The sequence below is a fragment of the Callospermophilus lateralis genome, chromosome 15 (assembly GCF_048772815.1).
Source record: "Callospermophilus lateralis isolate mCalLat2 chromosome 15, mCalLat2.hap1, whole genome shotgun sequence".
Lineage (NCBI taxonomy): Eukaryota > Metazoa > Chordata > Mammalia > Rodentia > Sciuridae > Callospermophilus > Callospermophilus lateralis.
Genome location: NC_135319.1, coordinates 36,677,739 through 36,694,489, shown reverse-complemented (window position 1 = coordinate 36,694,489; position 16,751 = coordinate 36,677,739). Strand labels below are relative to the sequence as shown.

Below are 16,751 nucleotides of genomic sequence, written 5' to 3'. Positions count from 1 at the left end.
TCCGCTGATAGGCGCTGGCGGCGGCGGCGGCGCGTCCGCCGGGTCAGGGCCAGGCGACCGGGCCCGGGGGCTGGACCTGCGGGACCCCGGCCGTTGCCGGACAGCCTCGCGACTGCAGCCTTACCCCTACACTCTAACCTCTCTTACCCGCCTCCCTGGATCCTAGGGACGCCCACCCGGCGGTGAGAGTGGGAGGGAGGCCCGGCACTTGAGCGTAGGGGGTCGACAATGTGTGCGTGAAGAATAAAATACCAGAAGGAACTCTGTGTCCCATAGAATTCTCTGGTTCAGGCCCTAGATTCTGGAGAGCCCAAAATTTGGAAAATGCTCGGGCACATCCGGTCCCCTTAGTGTTTACGGAGGCCTCCTTCAAGGGCATCCTCGTGGTACCGCATTTTAAGCGAAAGGAAACTGTTGGGCGACCTTGCACAGTCCTCATTGGTATACCAGCAGTCGCATGGTGCAATGCGGGGAGAGACGTGGAGAGCATTGGATTTCATGTTTGCAGTTGTGGAAGTAATTGTTTTGGGCCTCTTAGAGCACCTTTCCTTCAGAGACCTGTAAAGTCTTGTTTTATAGACACAAATCTCCAGTATTCCACTGAGCCTGTCAGATATCCAAAGTAAAAGCTGGGCTTAGGATTCCTGACCTGTCCTGCTGTTTACAAGTGTCTAGGTTTTAGGAGGTTGGATTACTGTTTACGCTTTCCAGTTCTTGTGTATATCATAATTTCAAAACTAGCACTTAAAAACTTATAATTTTTTTTTTCGGTGACAATACAAAGTTGGGAGAATGATCTTAAAGTTTAGACGTTCCCTCCCCTCCACTCCTTTTAAGACAACAGTAAAAGGTGGGTTTAGTATTAAAATGATGGGAAGAAAAAAGGATTAAATGTGGCCTCGTAGCCTTTAATTAAAGTACTAGAAAGTAAGATGGCTTACTTTGTGACATACTGTAATTTATTTTCGTTCCTCAGTTTCCCCATAATAAAAAGAGGCTAATAATACTGTAGCCTACTTGTTCTTGCCTTTCGGGGTTGAAATGAGGCACTGCTAAATAACATGTGTAGGAAGTGCTTCAACTTGCTTGGAATAAAATCACAGGACACATGTGAGTCTTTTCAGTTCCCAGGGTCAGTAAATTAATACTTTGATTACATAAGAAATGAGCTCACAAACTGCTTTCTGCTTTAGACTTTGGTTCTTTTTACTTATTTGTATTAAGAATATACATTTATTTTAGGAATCTCAGTAATCTGTATTTGTTCTGAATCTTTTAGTTTTGGCCATTACTCAGCATTTTGGGGGGATTCAGGTGTGCCACATAAGCACCAGCTTTCTGGAGAACTCTCTTGCACACTGAAAACTCAAATGCCTTTGAATGTCATTCAGATCCCTTCATGAGCAAATCCTGAGTATCTTTACAGCTTTAATTTTTACTGCTGTCATCCCTAACCCCGAATGTACCCTAAATTCCTCACCTTACTTCTCAGAACTGTATTTTCCTGCTCAGTGCCTTTGCCTGAATTCATTTTTCTTCTAATACGTTATGCCCATTCTCTACCTGTCAGAGTGCCATGAGGATGTTCTGTTTTTCGTCAGTTATAATTATTTGTAGTTTTCTCTGGCCTCCATGATTTATTACTTTAATTTCTGTAGCTACATCATTCTGTTTACACTCATGTCTAACCTATTGAATGATGAAAAGTTTGAGGACAGAGATGATGTATTAGATATTTTTGTGTTTTCCTAGTACCTAGCCTAGAATGGGGTAGAGGCCCAATAAAGATGTCGTCACTCTGTTAAGTATCAAACTTGTAAGATTTTGGCCATGTTTAGTGGAAATTTATTAAAAATGTATGTCTATCTTATTTTGGGGGAATCATCATTCTGAAGATTAATTATTTCAACCCCTTTCAGGAGTTGTTGAGATAGGTATACTGCTAGCTGCTTTCTGAGATGTCCCTGGAAGGCTCTTTGTTAAATTTTCATTTTGTATGCTTATTTGTAGCTTTTGTCTTTTGAAAATTCATATTACTTTTTGCTGCTTTTACTCTATTTACCTAAAATAGTTCTCTTTTTCGTGTTTCAGGCTATGGGTTGAAAACCACCTATCATGTGCTACACACATATTGTTGAGTCATACTGATAATTTAAAGGCAGGTAGTATTTATTCTTCTTCGATAATATGGATACGGAGGGTTAGAGAAGTTAACTCACGGTCTGTGATCATGTAATTCAAAGATGACAGTCCTGGAACTCTAATTTGTGTTTCTTTTTTCTTTTTTAAATATTTTTTAGTTGCAGATGGACACAATATCTTTATTTTATATATTTATTTTTATGTGGTTCTGAGGATCAAACCCAGGGCCTCACATGTGCTAGGCGAGTGCCCTACCACTGAGCCACGACACCCCGCCCCCCCCCTTCTTAAGTATCTACATCATACTGCGATAGATAGCTGAATTGTGTCTAAGACAGGTGGGTTCCCTCTCTAGGGGGAAATAAGGAAAAATTTGTTTGGTGATTGTAATGATTGAAACTAACTTCTAGCGTTTGGTAGACGAAGACCAGGGATGCTATATGTTTTGTAACATGTAGAACATTGCAATGCCTCATATCCTTATGAGTTAGGGATATCTTGCCTGGAATTCATGGAATATTTGTAATTATCTGAGTGTTGAACTTCCATTTTACATATAAAGTCGTGGTTTTAACAGACTGAATTTTTCTATTTCCACAGCTAATTGTTGTGTAAATTAAAGATTTGTTTGTTGAGAACTTGGCCAAGAGTTGTAAATGTTTTGGAAAATCGCAACACAAACAGCTTTGCATGCAGAGCTATCATATTCACCTACTGATGACTAATTTTGCCCCACATTCACATATTGAAATATATGTTATCTTATATGTTATTTTCTTTTCCTTTTTTGTTTTATTTAAGGAATATGAATTTGTTTGAAATTGTCTATAGGAAGATTGTTATTCATTTAATTTCATGCTGGTAAAGCAGAAGTTGGAAAATATTTTATGGAAGGGGGGATACATTGAGACTGATAAAGTCGAGAACTATGGGTTTAAATAGAAAGAGTAACTTCATCTGAGGATGAGAAGTGTACAGCTTTTAAGTGGTGCCTTTGTGTTACTGGACTGTGCCTCACATAGTTGAGCTTCTAGCAAGTGACCATTTGATTAGTGCTTCACTGTTTAAGTAAGGCTCCAAGGGCAATGAGAGAAAAGGAACAAGTACCTCTGCCCAGAAACTTTTATAATCTAGTCTCATGGTATACTTGAGATTGTTCTGGATAGAAGATAGTTGTTTTTTTAACTACTGAATATGATGGTTTCATTTTTTATACATTATATCACTAGTATTCATGCTGTGGAGTGCTTCCTTTCTGTGTTCTGCAAGGACAATTAGACCTTGGGTATTGATTTTAATCATGCTAGGAGGCAGCATATTCAGGGCAGAGGACATTCTCTTAGGTGACCTATTTCTACTACCAGCAATGTGATGTTTGGGAAGTCACTATATGTTTTCTATTGCATGGGTATGATAGTAGTATGATGATCAAATGCAAGGGACTTTAAAAGTTAATGGTAATTAGATTAAATTGAAAAAAATGCTTTTTCTTCTATATCTTCACTGTAGTTGTCCTAGGAGATATGTGGAATGTACATCTTCTGCATGTTAAAGGAGTTCATTTATTTGCAAATCAACACAGTGGGAAGATACCTTGGAGAGCCAGGTATGGAGGGCAGAGTTACAGAATTCAGAGATAGTATCTAATCGTGTAATTATTAATGAGTCTGCAAGTGAGACTGAATACTAGGTCACCTTCCCATTTCTAATGGGAAAGTATATTCAATGGCTTGAAAATATTTTTATTTGGATAAAGACTGAAACTTCTAAATAAGCCTACCTTTAATAGTAATTTAGAAAATAGTGGTAGGAAAAGAATCTTAATAAGACTGACTTAAAAGAAGAAACATATTTTGGTTTTTGGAGGTGTTGTTTTTCCCCATGGGCTGCCTCTTCTCTCTCAGGCTGTCTGGTTGTGGTGTTACGATTACAACAGAGGTCAAGTTTGGCATCTGACATTAAAACTTTATTTTTTTTTTTTTTTAGGTCAGTGAAATTTTATTTTATTTTTTTAAAATTTTTTATTTATTTATTTTTATTATTGTTCAAAACATTACAAAGCTCTTGACATATCATATTTCATACATTTGATTCAAGCAGATTATGAACTCCCATTTTTACCCTGTATACATATTGCAGATTCACATCGGTTCCACATCCACTTTTTTACATACTGCCATACTAGTGTCTGTTGTATTCTGCTGCCCTTCCTATCCTCTACTATCCCCCCTCCCCTCCCCTCCCCTCTCCTCCCATCTTCTCTCTCTACCCCATCTACTGTAATTCATTTCTCTCTTTTGTTTTTTCCCCCTTTCCCCTCACTTCCTCTTATATGTAATTTTGTATAACAATGAGGGTCTCCTTCCTTTACCATGCAATTTCCCTTCTCTCTCTCTTTCCCTCCCCCCTCTCGACCCTGTTTAATGGTGATCTTCTTCTCATGTTCTTCCTCCCTATTCTGTACTTAGTTGCTCTCCTTATATCAAAGATGACATTTGGCATTTGTTTTTTAGGGACTGTCTAGCTTCACTTAGCATAATCTGCTCTAGTGCCATCCTTTTCCCTGCAAATTCCATGATTTTGTCATTTTTTAGTGCAGAGTAATACTCCATTGTATATAAATGCCACATTTTTTTTTATCCATTCATCTATTGAAGGGCATCTAGGTTGGTTCCATATAACAAAATGACACTGAAAATTCAGCAAGAATGAAGTAGAATAGAAATATTAGATTTTGAGTTAAGTGTTTATTATTGATATTGATAAAGGATGGTTATTGGCTAACTATCACTGAGGAAAGCAAATGTGTCTTTGATGACTGGAACTAGGAAACACACATAGTAAGGAATTGACATTGTCTAAGGTTCTTTTAAATTGAGATAGTAGCCCCACCTAAAACAATAAGGATTTAGAGAAACTTTTTACCTTTCATGATAAAAAAAATTATTCTGTGTTTAACTCTGTTAAGTTGCAGAGAAAAATCTAGTTCAAGACATAATTGAATCACTTTCACTGTCTATTTTAAATACATAGTTCATTTTAAATAAATAGAGTAAATTATAATTCCTCATTTTAAACTAGATTTAAATGATTTTTAACAATTCAGGTACATAATAGGGGTTATGATGTAATTATCGAATAGCTGAAATACTTGATAATTCCATCATGTCTAGAAAGCAGAACTTAAAAGCATTATTGATGTTTTTGAGTGGTAAGTCAAAGCACACAGAATAAAATTTAAAAGAGAATAGAAAGCTAGTCTTTTTGTTCCACTTACTTTCAGAGGCAAAAACTGTTTTCACTTTTCCCCTCCAAAGTCCAGAAGAAGGCCCAATTATTAATACTTATTTAGTTTAAGATACTAAGAGGAAAATTTATAGATTGAATGCATTTATTGGAAAAATGAAAGATGAATCAATAATCTGCAAGGTTTTACTTTAGGAAACTGGAAAAAGAAGAGCAAATTAAATCCAAAGTAGTCTGAAGAAAAGAAATAATAAGTAGAAATCAGTGAAATAGTAATCAGGATATCAATAGAAAAATTAACAAAACCAAACCCTAGTTTTTTTTTTTTGTTTTTTTTTGTAGTAGGGATTGAACCCAAGGGTGCTTAACCACTGAGCCACATCCCTAGTCCTTTTAAATATTTTATTTAGAAACAGGGTCTCACTGAGTTGCTTAGGTCCTTGATAAGTTGCTGACGCTGGCTTTGAATTCATGAATACAGGATTACAAGCCTATGCCACTATGCCCAGCTAACCAAACCTAGCTTAAAAAAAAAAAAAAAAGTCAATAATATCAATAATGCTATAGCTAGGATAATTTAAGAGAAACAGAGAAAGTAAATTACTAATAACTGAAACAAAAGAGAGGCATCATTATAAATCCTGTAGACATTGAAAGATTAATAAAGGAATATCATGGCCAACTCTGTGCCTACAAATTTGATAGCTTAGATGAAATCTCCCAAATATCATACAAGAAGAAATAAACAATCTGAATAGGCCTGTATCTAGTGAAAATGTTGAATTTATAATCTTTCAAAACAGAAGACATCATTCCCAGATTGGTTCCTTGATGAGTTTACCAAGTGTTTAGGGAAGAAAAGACATATAGGTTCTCTATAATCTCTGTTAGAGGATAAATATAGAGGAAATATTTCCTAGTTCATTCTGTGAGGCCAGCATCACGTCTGTCCTTTAATTTATTTAGTTTTATGGTGCTGGGAATTGAACCCAAGGCCCTGTGCCCTGTGCGAGGCAAGCACTCTACCAACTGAACTATATTTCCAGCCCTTATGTGTGCCTTTTAAAACACAGATTTCATCTGTGTTCTGGAATACCCCACCTCCCTCTTTCTGATAACTTCAAGACATGTTTAGGTAATGAAGTAGAATAATGGTCAGGCATCAACCAGAAAAACATTACAAGGAAGGCAAACGAGAGTAGTATCTCTCATGTCTATAGATGCAAAAATCTTTTAACAAAATATTGGCAAATTAAATCCAACAGTATATGAAAATTACACACCACAACCAACTGGAATTTTACACAGGTGTGCAAGGCTGTTTGAAAATTGGAAATTCAATTAAAATAATCTATTGTATCAGTAGTCTAAGGGAAGAAAATCACACAATCATATCAATTAATAGGTGCAGGAAAAGCTTTTTGACAAAACCCAACACCGTTCATTGTAAAAACTTTCAGCAAACTAGGCACAGAGAGGAATTTCCTTAAATTGGTAAAGAATATCTTTACAAATCTATAGCTAATATCACAGTTAATGGTGAGAAACTGAAAGCTTTCTTGATGAGTAACAAGTCAAGGATATCCCCTCTAAAATTGCTTTTCAACATTTTAGATGCTGAAAATGCAATAAGAAAATTAAGTAAAAGGTATGTAGATTGAGTAGGAAGAAAGGAAATATCCACAAATGATATGACTGTAGAAAATGCAAAAAATAACAAAAATATTCCTACAACTAGTAAGCTATTATATCAAGTATGCAAAATACAGAGTTTATATGAAAAGGTTATTTCCTTTCTTAATATGCCAGTGAACAAATGGAATTTGAAATTAAAAATACAGTACCATATACATTAGCAACCAACCCTCCCCCAATAAAATTCTTAGCTATTAATCTGACAAAACATGTATAAGACCTATGTGAGAAAACCTATAAAACTAGAGAAATCAGGAGACTAAATAAGTAAATATCCCATGTTTATGCATAGGAAGCTCAATATCATCAAGATATTCAGTCTTCCCAACTTGTCTATAGACACAGTGCAATCCCAATGAAAATATTAACTGTTTTTTTTTTGTAGATATCAACAAACTGATTGCAGTTTTTATGGAGAGGCAAAAGACCCAGAACAGCCAATACATTATTAAAGAAGAACAAAGTTGGTGAACTGATACACCCCAATTTCAAGACTTGATTACTACAGTAATCAAGATAGTGTGATACTAGTGAAAGAGTAGACAAGATATCAATAGAATGTAGCCCAGATAGAGATCCACAAATATAACTAATTCTTGACAAAGGAGCAATAGCAATACAATGAAGAGAAATAGTCTTCAAAAAATGATCCTGGAATGATCTGATATTCACATGCAAAAAATAAACCTAGATACCTTACACACTTCATTAGTTAACTCAAAATAGGTCACAGACCTAAATGTAAAATATAAAACTCTATAACTCCTAGAAAATACATTAGGAAAAAAACATAGATTCTTTGGGGATTGGCAATGACTTTTTAAAAGATACTGCACCAAAGGGACAACCATCAAAGAAAGAATTGATAAGCTGAATTTCATTAAAGTTAAAATTTTCTTCTCTATAAAACATACTGTGAAGATAATAAAAAGACAGTCACAATCTGGGAGGAAAATATTTGCCAAAATATATGATAATAGACGATTGTTCAAAATAGTCAAAAAAACTCTTAAAACTCAGCAGCCTGATTTAAAAAAATGGGCTGAAGAACTTAACAGACACCTCACCAGAGAAATACAGATGGTAAATAAGCATGTGAATAGATATTCCACGTCATATGTCATCAGGGATATTCAAATTAAAACAACTGTGAAATACCACTCCACACCTATTAGGATGGCCAAAACCCAGAACACTGACAGTACCAAATGCTGGTCAGGATGTGGAGCAATAGGAAGTCATTCATTGCTGGTGAGAATGCCAAATAACATTGATACTTTTGACAGTTTCTAACATCTAAACATACTCTTAACCAATCAGTCCAGCAGTCACACTCCCCAATATTTACTCAAATGAATTGAAAGCTTATGTCCACTTGAAAATCTGCACAAATGTTTATAGCAGCTTTATTCATAATTTCCAAGACTTGGGTATCTCTCAGTAGGTGAATGGATACATAAATTATGGTATATTTAGGCAATGGGATATTAGTGCTAAAAAAAAAAAAAGTGAGCTATCCAGCCTTGAAAAAACACAGAAGCACCATGAAATTATATTACTTAACTGAAAGAACCCAATCTGAAAAGGCTTCATATTGTATGATTTCAATTATATGACATATGGAGAAGGCAATACTATGGACAGTAAAAAGATTAGTGGTTGTCACAGTGTGGCAGAAGGGGGCATAATAGGCAGAGAAGTGGGAATTTTCAGGTCAGTGAAACTATGTTTATCCTGTCCAGTACTCAATGATAAAGACATGTCATCATACATACCTCAGAATCTGTAGAATGTGCAAAACCAAGAGTGAATCCTGATGTTAACTATGAACTGTGGTGAAAATAATGTGTCATTGGAGGTTCATTGACAGTAACAAATGTACCATTCTTGTGTGTGGGATGTTGATGTGAAAAGAGGCTGGCCTGGGGAGGGTAGGAAGTACATTTATCCAGATTTCCTTAATAGAGACCCTGAATTTTTTTTTTTTTAGTGTGGCATGGAAAAATTTTACTAATATGTGAATAGACATATGCAATCTTCCTCTAGTCCCTCATTTAACTCTTTTTTAAAGACTTTGAGATTAAAATGGTCAATATCATAAATAAAATAAGAAATAAAGATAGAAATAAATTTGTTGGTTGGGATTTAGGAATAAAGCTTTAAAGGTTGATTTGTGAAAAATTACAAGGCAGCAAGAGAAACAGAGAGGACAAAAGAGACTTGCAGGAAATATAAACATGGTTATGAATTAAATTCTCTTTAATGTTCTTTGAGGACCAACCAAATCCCTTTTTAGTAACTTGCAGGGTTGAATTCTATTCTTCTTGAACAAGAACCAGTTCTGATAGAAAAATCATGTGTACCTTTGAATTAGATCAGATAAATCAGAATCTATATTTGGGGCCCAGGAAATTTTTTAAAAACCATCTCACTATAATTAGATGTATAATTAACTATATAATTAAATAATCATAGCTGATATTCCACTTTTAAGTTTGTGAACTTCTGCTCCAAATCCCCCACCTATTTCAAACCTTGAAGACTTGACCAGAAAGATTACTTGTCCAACTCTTAATTACTTGAATTTTCATTCTCCTTACCTTGAAATTCCGTCACCATCCTGTTTTTCTCTTGCTAAAAATCACTCAAGAAAGCTCTTGATTATTCTGTCAATATCTCTTTCTAGACATTCTATTTCCTCCTTTCTTACCTTACTTAAGACTAGGTTTTTGAGATTTATCCTGTTTTTACTTCTGATTCCTTGATTTCCACTGCTTTGTAATATCCTGTTACATGTATTTATGTCCATATACTTTCCATTCTTTTTAAAGATATATGTATGTGTACATATATTTATATATATAGGTGTGTGTATGTGTGTATATATATATATGTATATATATATGTGTATATATATATATATATATATATATTTGTGTGTGTGTGTGTGTGTGTGTGTGTTTTTGGGGATTGAACACAGGACTTTGTACATGCAAGGCAAGCACTCAATCAACTGAGCTATATCCCCAACTCTATTTAAGGATATTTTGGATACTAGAAATTTGTTTTCTCCAGCTGCGTATATGAAGGTTTATCTGTGGTATGTATTATATAATGTATCATATTTAAAAGACCAGAAGCACTGGGAATGAAGCTCAGAGGTAGAGTGCATGCTTAGTATGCAAGAGACCCTGGGTTCAGTCTCCAGCACCAAAAATGTAAAACATAAAAATAAATTGTAGACTTTTTTTTTTTTTTTTTTTTTTTAATGGTTGTTGTCCATTTTAGTAGATTTTAAGCTTACTGACAGCAGGATGTCACAGCACATGTCCCATCTTGCATTGCCTAACCTTATTTATGGTAAATAACAAATATTTTTTTCACTGAATTGAAATTTATTCTAAATTGTTTATTTACCACCCCTTTGAAAACTTAGTTTTACATAAACCTCTTTTTTACATAAACCTCTTATCTCACCAAGAGAATTGCTGATAAGCTAAAAACATAACCAGGTTTAACACATGAAACTTTTGTTTAAAAAATTAATAACTTGATTAAAATAACTATGAATTAGTAGGATAACTTACAGCAAAAATTCTTTTTTAAAAATATATTTTTTGTTGTAGATGGACATAATACCTTTATTTATTTTTATGCGGTGCTGAGGATCAGACCCAGTGTCTCACATGTTCTAGGCAAATGCTCTACCTTAAGAAGTTGCTTAAAATATTGTCACTTTAGTTTCTGCAGATGGAAGTAATAACCTCTAGTAAGTTGTGTGATATTTAACAGGTGTTGATAAGAAACTCATTTCAGAGGTCTAGATACTAGGAATAATGTAATTAGAAATTCTCAAAGAACACAATCATTTATATTTTAAAAATTTAGTAATACTATTTTATTATAGAACTTGTGATATAATAAAAAAACTGGTTGATGCTAGAGTCATATTGATAGTATGTTGAAATGCTTCATGAAGGAAACTCAAGTTTGTATTCACCTGTCTTAGGCCTGACTTATTGGCTTTCATTCCCACTGAGCACTGCATTAAGAAGGCTGGCTTTATAGATTCCAGCTCTGGCTCAATAAATGATGAAACCTGGGCAAATCGTTCTCTCACACTGGTCTATCCTTATCTGCAAATTAAAGGTAATACCTTAAACTGCTTGTCTTTATAGGTTTATTCATAAGTGAATTAAACACAAAAATATATGAAATCCCTTTATAAGCTGTATACTGACATGGGAATGTGAGATATTATTTTTAGATTAATAAAAATCCAGTGTAAATATTGAAGACAGCCTTTTGCAGTGGGAATCCACTATACTTGGGAGAAGCATATTGTCACATAGGGAAAAGAGCATATGTGCAGCTAATGATCCTCCTCTAGGATATGTGCCTTGCAAAAACCTTTACTGATTTTGAAGTTCAAAGGAAAGGGAAAGATTACTTTGTTTGGAGGGGAGGAATCAGATGCTTCAGAAAGAAGATTCTTTGCTAGGATCTTGTATAACTAGAGTTTTGTAAGAAAAATAATAAAGAATTATAAAACAAAGGAGGGAGGGAGAACACAATCAGGAAGACTTGAAGATGTCAAGTGCAGTCCTAGAGCTGTAGTGGGATGGCATAATTGTGGCCATCAGTGCCACACTAAGACATTTGCACCTTATCTTTCATCCCCTATGCTGGAAGAACCCTTACAAGGACTTAAGTAGGGGAGAGTTGTGGTCTTTGAACTGGTCTTGTGCTCTTTCATCAGAGTAGAGGGTAGTTTGAAGAAGTACCTCTCTTGGAGTTAGAGGTCAAGTCCATGGCTTTGTATTGATGGTATTAATATGGGGAAAACAATGAGGGTTTTGTTGTTGTTGTTTTTGGTACTGAGGAGTGAATCCAAGGGGTGCTTAACCACTGACCCACATCCCAGCCCTTTTTTGTATTTTATTTAGAGACAGAGTCTCACTGAGTTCTTCAAGGCCTCGCTAAGTTGCTGAGGCTGGCTTTGAACTTGCGATCCTCTTGCTCTAGCCTCCCAAGCCACTGGGATTACAGGTATGCTCACCACACCTGGCCTGCATTCAGGGTTTTAACTCAGAATTCTTATCGGTTGAGTCCACAAATCAGGCATCGCTGGCTAGTATTTGGAAGATCTTCTGAACTTAGTGAAAAATTATATATATATTTTTACTATCCTTTGTCTTCCATTATTGAATGAAGGGGAAAAAAATCCTCCAAGCCCTAGTAACAGCAGTAGTTTTAGTTTTTTTGGCAGGAGAAATCAGATATTTTATACCACATTAAAGTTGTTTTACATATCTTAAAGCATTGCTTACATCATTCATTCTTACTTTGAATTATGGTAGTAATAAAATCTGCTCATATATTGTTATATCTTATTGTTTTTACTGTTCTGATAACTATTTGAATAAAATTAGTTTCCTTTTACACACGTATGTTTAAAACTAAAATGTTATTTTGAATCCATGTTTAATCAGATTAATAAGGGGGTGGTGTCTATGACAAAAAAGGTAATAATCCTTGGTAAATTGAGACAGTGGCTCTTTCAGAGTGTGCTGGTATTTTGTTATTTTTGGCAAGTTACACTAACAAATTTGAGCCATGAAACCAATGATTCATTAGATGTGTTCTAATTTAAAATTTGTACTTTTGAGTTTTCTTTCCTCCAAACCATTATCTTTTGTAGTGTTCCCCATTTAATTAAAATATAGATTATATCATTTTCCCCCAGTTGCTCAAGTCGGAAACCTGTGAGTTATCCTTGACATCTATGTGTCTTAAGAAAACTAACCTAATATTATTATATTGTGTGCATGTATGAATGTCTAACAGTGAATCCCACCGTTAATTTAATTGTAATTCACCCCGCCGCCAAAAGGAAAAGTAACCTGTGTTTTCTTTCTCTGCTCTTACCACAGTCAGCAAAGGAGACTTCTGATACCTGATGTGTGGGACTTCTTCCACCATCAAGTAGGCATTCAGTTCTGCAGCAGACACCAGTTGGACATCTCTAATCCAATTCATTCTGTCACAATCTATCTGGAGATAGCATCAGATTCCACAGTTAGGGGGCTCAGTCTCCAAGACTGTCCCTCTACTCCCACTTTAGGTTCTAATTGCAAACCTCAAGTTGTTTTGTTTTGATTGGGCTTGTTGTGTGATAAGCAGGTTGTTTTATCTCTGCTTTTCACCAACTGGTTGTTTTATCTCTGCTTTTCACCAACTGGTTGTTTTATCTCTGCTTTTCACCAACTGGCTATAAATTGGGGTTCCCACAGTCCCTTTTTTGAGTCCAATTAATTTGCTGGAGCAGCTCACAGAACTCAGAGAAACATATACTTAGGTTTATTAGTTTATTTTTTTACAAAATATTATAAATAATACAGAAGATGAGACATATAGGGTGAGGTGTGGGAGAAGCAACACCAAGCTTCCATACCCTGTCGGGGTGCAATACTCTCCACGAACTTGCATGTGTTCAACTATCCGAAATCTCTCCAAACCCTGTCCTTTTGGGCTTTTTTTTGGAGACTTCATTGCCTAGGCATGATTGAAGCATGTAAAGCCATGTCAAAATGTGAGTGGACAAAAAGGATATGATCTAATGCTTATAGACTGGGCGGGGAAGCCCAAGTAAGACCTGTCTGCTATAACATTCTTGGCCAGTCTGTGTAGCATTTCTCCCTCCAGGGTTATTAGGCAGAGCCCCTCTGGAATGGGGAGAGTCTTATGACTTACTATCAGACAAGGGTAGGCTGGAGGATTTCTTTATGACCAGCTAAAAGTAGAAAAGTAGAGGAAGACTGGATTTTCTGTGACCTACCTTGGGGAAGACAAATTCTAGTTTCTGTGTCTTGTCTTCAGGTAGAAGATAAGAGCCAAGAACCATGGAAGAAAAACAGATTGTACGTATTTATGATATGAGAGTGTCTTGTCTTCTGTATCATTAAGTTCTAACCTTCTAAATCTATGTACCTTTTCATCTCTACCACCTCCCTAGTTGGGGTCAAAAGTTATCTCTCTGCACTAAATGTCTTCTAAATGGATCTTCCTATTTCTGTTCTTGACCTATTACGGTCTATTGTCTGCCTAGCAAGCAGAGTGGCCTTTTGGGTACACAATGAAAAGACTTTGCTGCTCAAAACCCCTCTAATGGCTTTCCTTATACTTTGGATTAAATTCTGCCTTCACCCACAAAGCCGCATGTGCTCCCTGCTTGCCCTTCCAAAATTCATCTTATATCACTAACTTCCTGGCAGGTTAAGCTTCAGCCACATTATCCTTTTTTTCTATTCTTGTAAACAAGTCATCCTACTTTTTTCCTAGGGTCTTTACATTTGCTCTTGCCTGCTTCAGAATTAGCAGCTATTTCCCCTAGATTCCAAGATGCCACCTTCATTATTGTTCAGTCTCATACACTTACCTAATTTCTCTTGGGTCATCTTATTCCAGTTCTCTGCATAGTGCTCACCATTGGCTGCTGTTCTTATTTTTTTTTCTCTGTCTTCCTCCAATTAGGATGTAAGTTGTATTAGAGCAAGAATGTTTTCTTCCCTGTGTCACTGTTATAGTCCCAATACCTATATACGCCTGTAGAACGTTTTTTAGGATTTTTGATGGTTATTGATGTTCTGAAAAGCACAGAAGAAAACAATGACTTTATAACCTAACTATAGTACTCGTTTTTGTCTACATACTACACATAGCATTTTATTTTACCCCCAAATAAGCCATAATAGAATAATGGTCTAAGGATGTCATGACAGAGTATGGCTTGTAGCATTTTAAGTGGAATTAGCAAGAGAGTAGGATAGGGAAAACAGAGTGCCTATTAGACACATGCATGTGGACAGTGGTAGAATTAGATACTTAATTTATCAGAATGATCCAGATCCTAGAGAAGGATAGGATGGAGACTCATGGACTATACACTAAGTGCCAGGAAGTATTCAGGAGTTGAAGTAGCCAGACTAAACAAGTTGTCTGAGGGCAACTTGGTCAACAAGTAGATGGGTGAGTCAGAAAAAAAAATTTGGAAGAAACCAAGTAAATGGAAGGAAGAATTCCTTAGGATTTATAGCAGAGAATAAATGTTGAGGCAATTTCAGCTGCTTTTATTCAGATCATCTTGATGTGAGCCAATTTCAGAGTTTCCTAAGTCTGCTGATGATAATGAAAAGCAGCTGGGGGATTGTGTGTGCGATTTGAAGGGAAAGAGGGAGGGAGGGAGAGGGAGGAATAGGAGTCTGGGTGGAGCGCACTAATTTCTGATGTAGAAGCAGTGTGTGTATGGCCGAGGAGCAGATGTTATTAGATCCATCACAAATCACTAAGGTCATATAATTCATTGTCTTCCAAACTTTTCACAGAAAGATCTCTTAAATTGTTTTTTCCACTATGAGTCCTATGTTACAAAATGTTTTCCCTTAAAGCAAATTATTAGAAATAATTTGTCTCCCAATTTTAAACCAAAGATTGCAATTAAAGCTGCATATGCTATCTATACTAAATTGACCAAGTTGAACTAAAAGCCAAAAGACAAAACAAAGCCCTTCTATTTTAGTTATGGCATTTTTGCAGTTAAATAGTTGTTTCACTTACATTTTTGAAAGATTAAAAATGGCCTATGGGCTTAAAGCTGAGAGCCTTTGGATAAATATTAAAGGCCTAAATTCGTTTCTCAGGCTTTTTGGATTCAAATATTCCTCTTTCACATAGGAGCTGTGTTGTTTGCATAGGTCACTTAGCATTAAGACTGGTCATATCTGCAAAATGGGTTTAATTCTATTTTAGGGAGTTGAGGATCACCTGAGATGATAATGTCTTTAAACACTTGGCATATTGCCTGATATTTGCAATAATTATTACCCACTATTCTATTATTTTTATTGTTATTATTTAGAGTTGTGCAGTTCATGTTCTCAGAAGTATCTTATAGATTTTGGATACAAAGTTTGATCTTTTTATATCCCAGATCCCATTCCCTCTTTCTTAACTCCAAAAAAGATAGAGTTTAGCAAAGAATATATTATATTGGCAGATGGAAGAAGAATTGAAGATCTAGCAGTGTTCCCTGCCCCCTACCCTGTCTGTGACCACTGCTCCTACCCCGCAGTGCTGAGAATGGAACCCAGGGCCTCATGTTTGCTAGGCAAGCCCTCTACCACTGAAATACCCAGCCCAAGTTAGTAGGTTTTTAATGCTTATATCCTCTGTAAAAAATAGCTATTCTGCTTTCACAAAGCACAGGATAAGAGGAAATAAATAGGCTTCAACTTCAGTAGTAAGTGGGTTACTGATATAATATTGATGTTTCAGGGGTCATCTTATATGGAAATAAGGAAGTAGAAAGATTGAAATTTGTATATTAACAATTTTAATAAAAGTGATTCTTAAGTGTCTTTCACACGTTGCATTTTTTTGCTGCTTGTTTCACAATTAGAATCAAAATCAAAATGAAGGTACATAAATGAATAAAATATATTTCCTTGGCAGCCATTGGCATGTTATTTCAACCCAGGAAGAAAAATGTTTCCCTTAGAAGTTATAATTCAGTCTTAATTTACTAATTTTAGGAGAAAAAGATGAATTTGACTGTATTTTAAATAACAAAACGAGACCTTTCCCCTCTCCCTGCCTTATTTCATCTCTCG

General features: G+C 35.6%; 1 protein-coding gene across 1 annotated transcript in view; it reads left to right on the top strand.

Moving 5' to 3' along the window:
- The window catches only part of Jmjd1c (jumonji domain containing 1C), a 287,493-nt gene that overhangs the window by 513 nt on the left and 270,229 nt on the right, over positions 1 to 16,751 (top strand). The gene's annotated exons all lie outside the window — the stretch shown is intronic.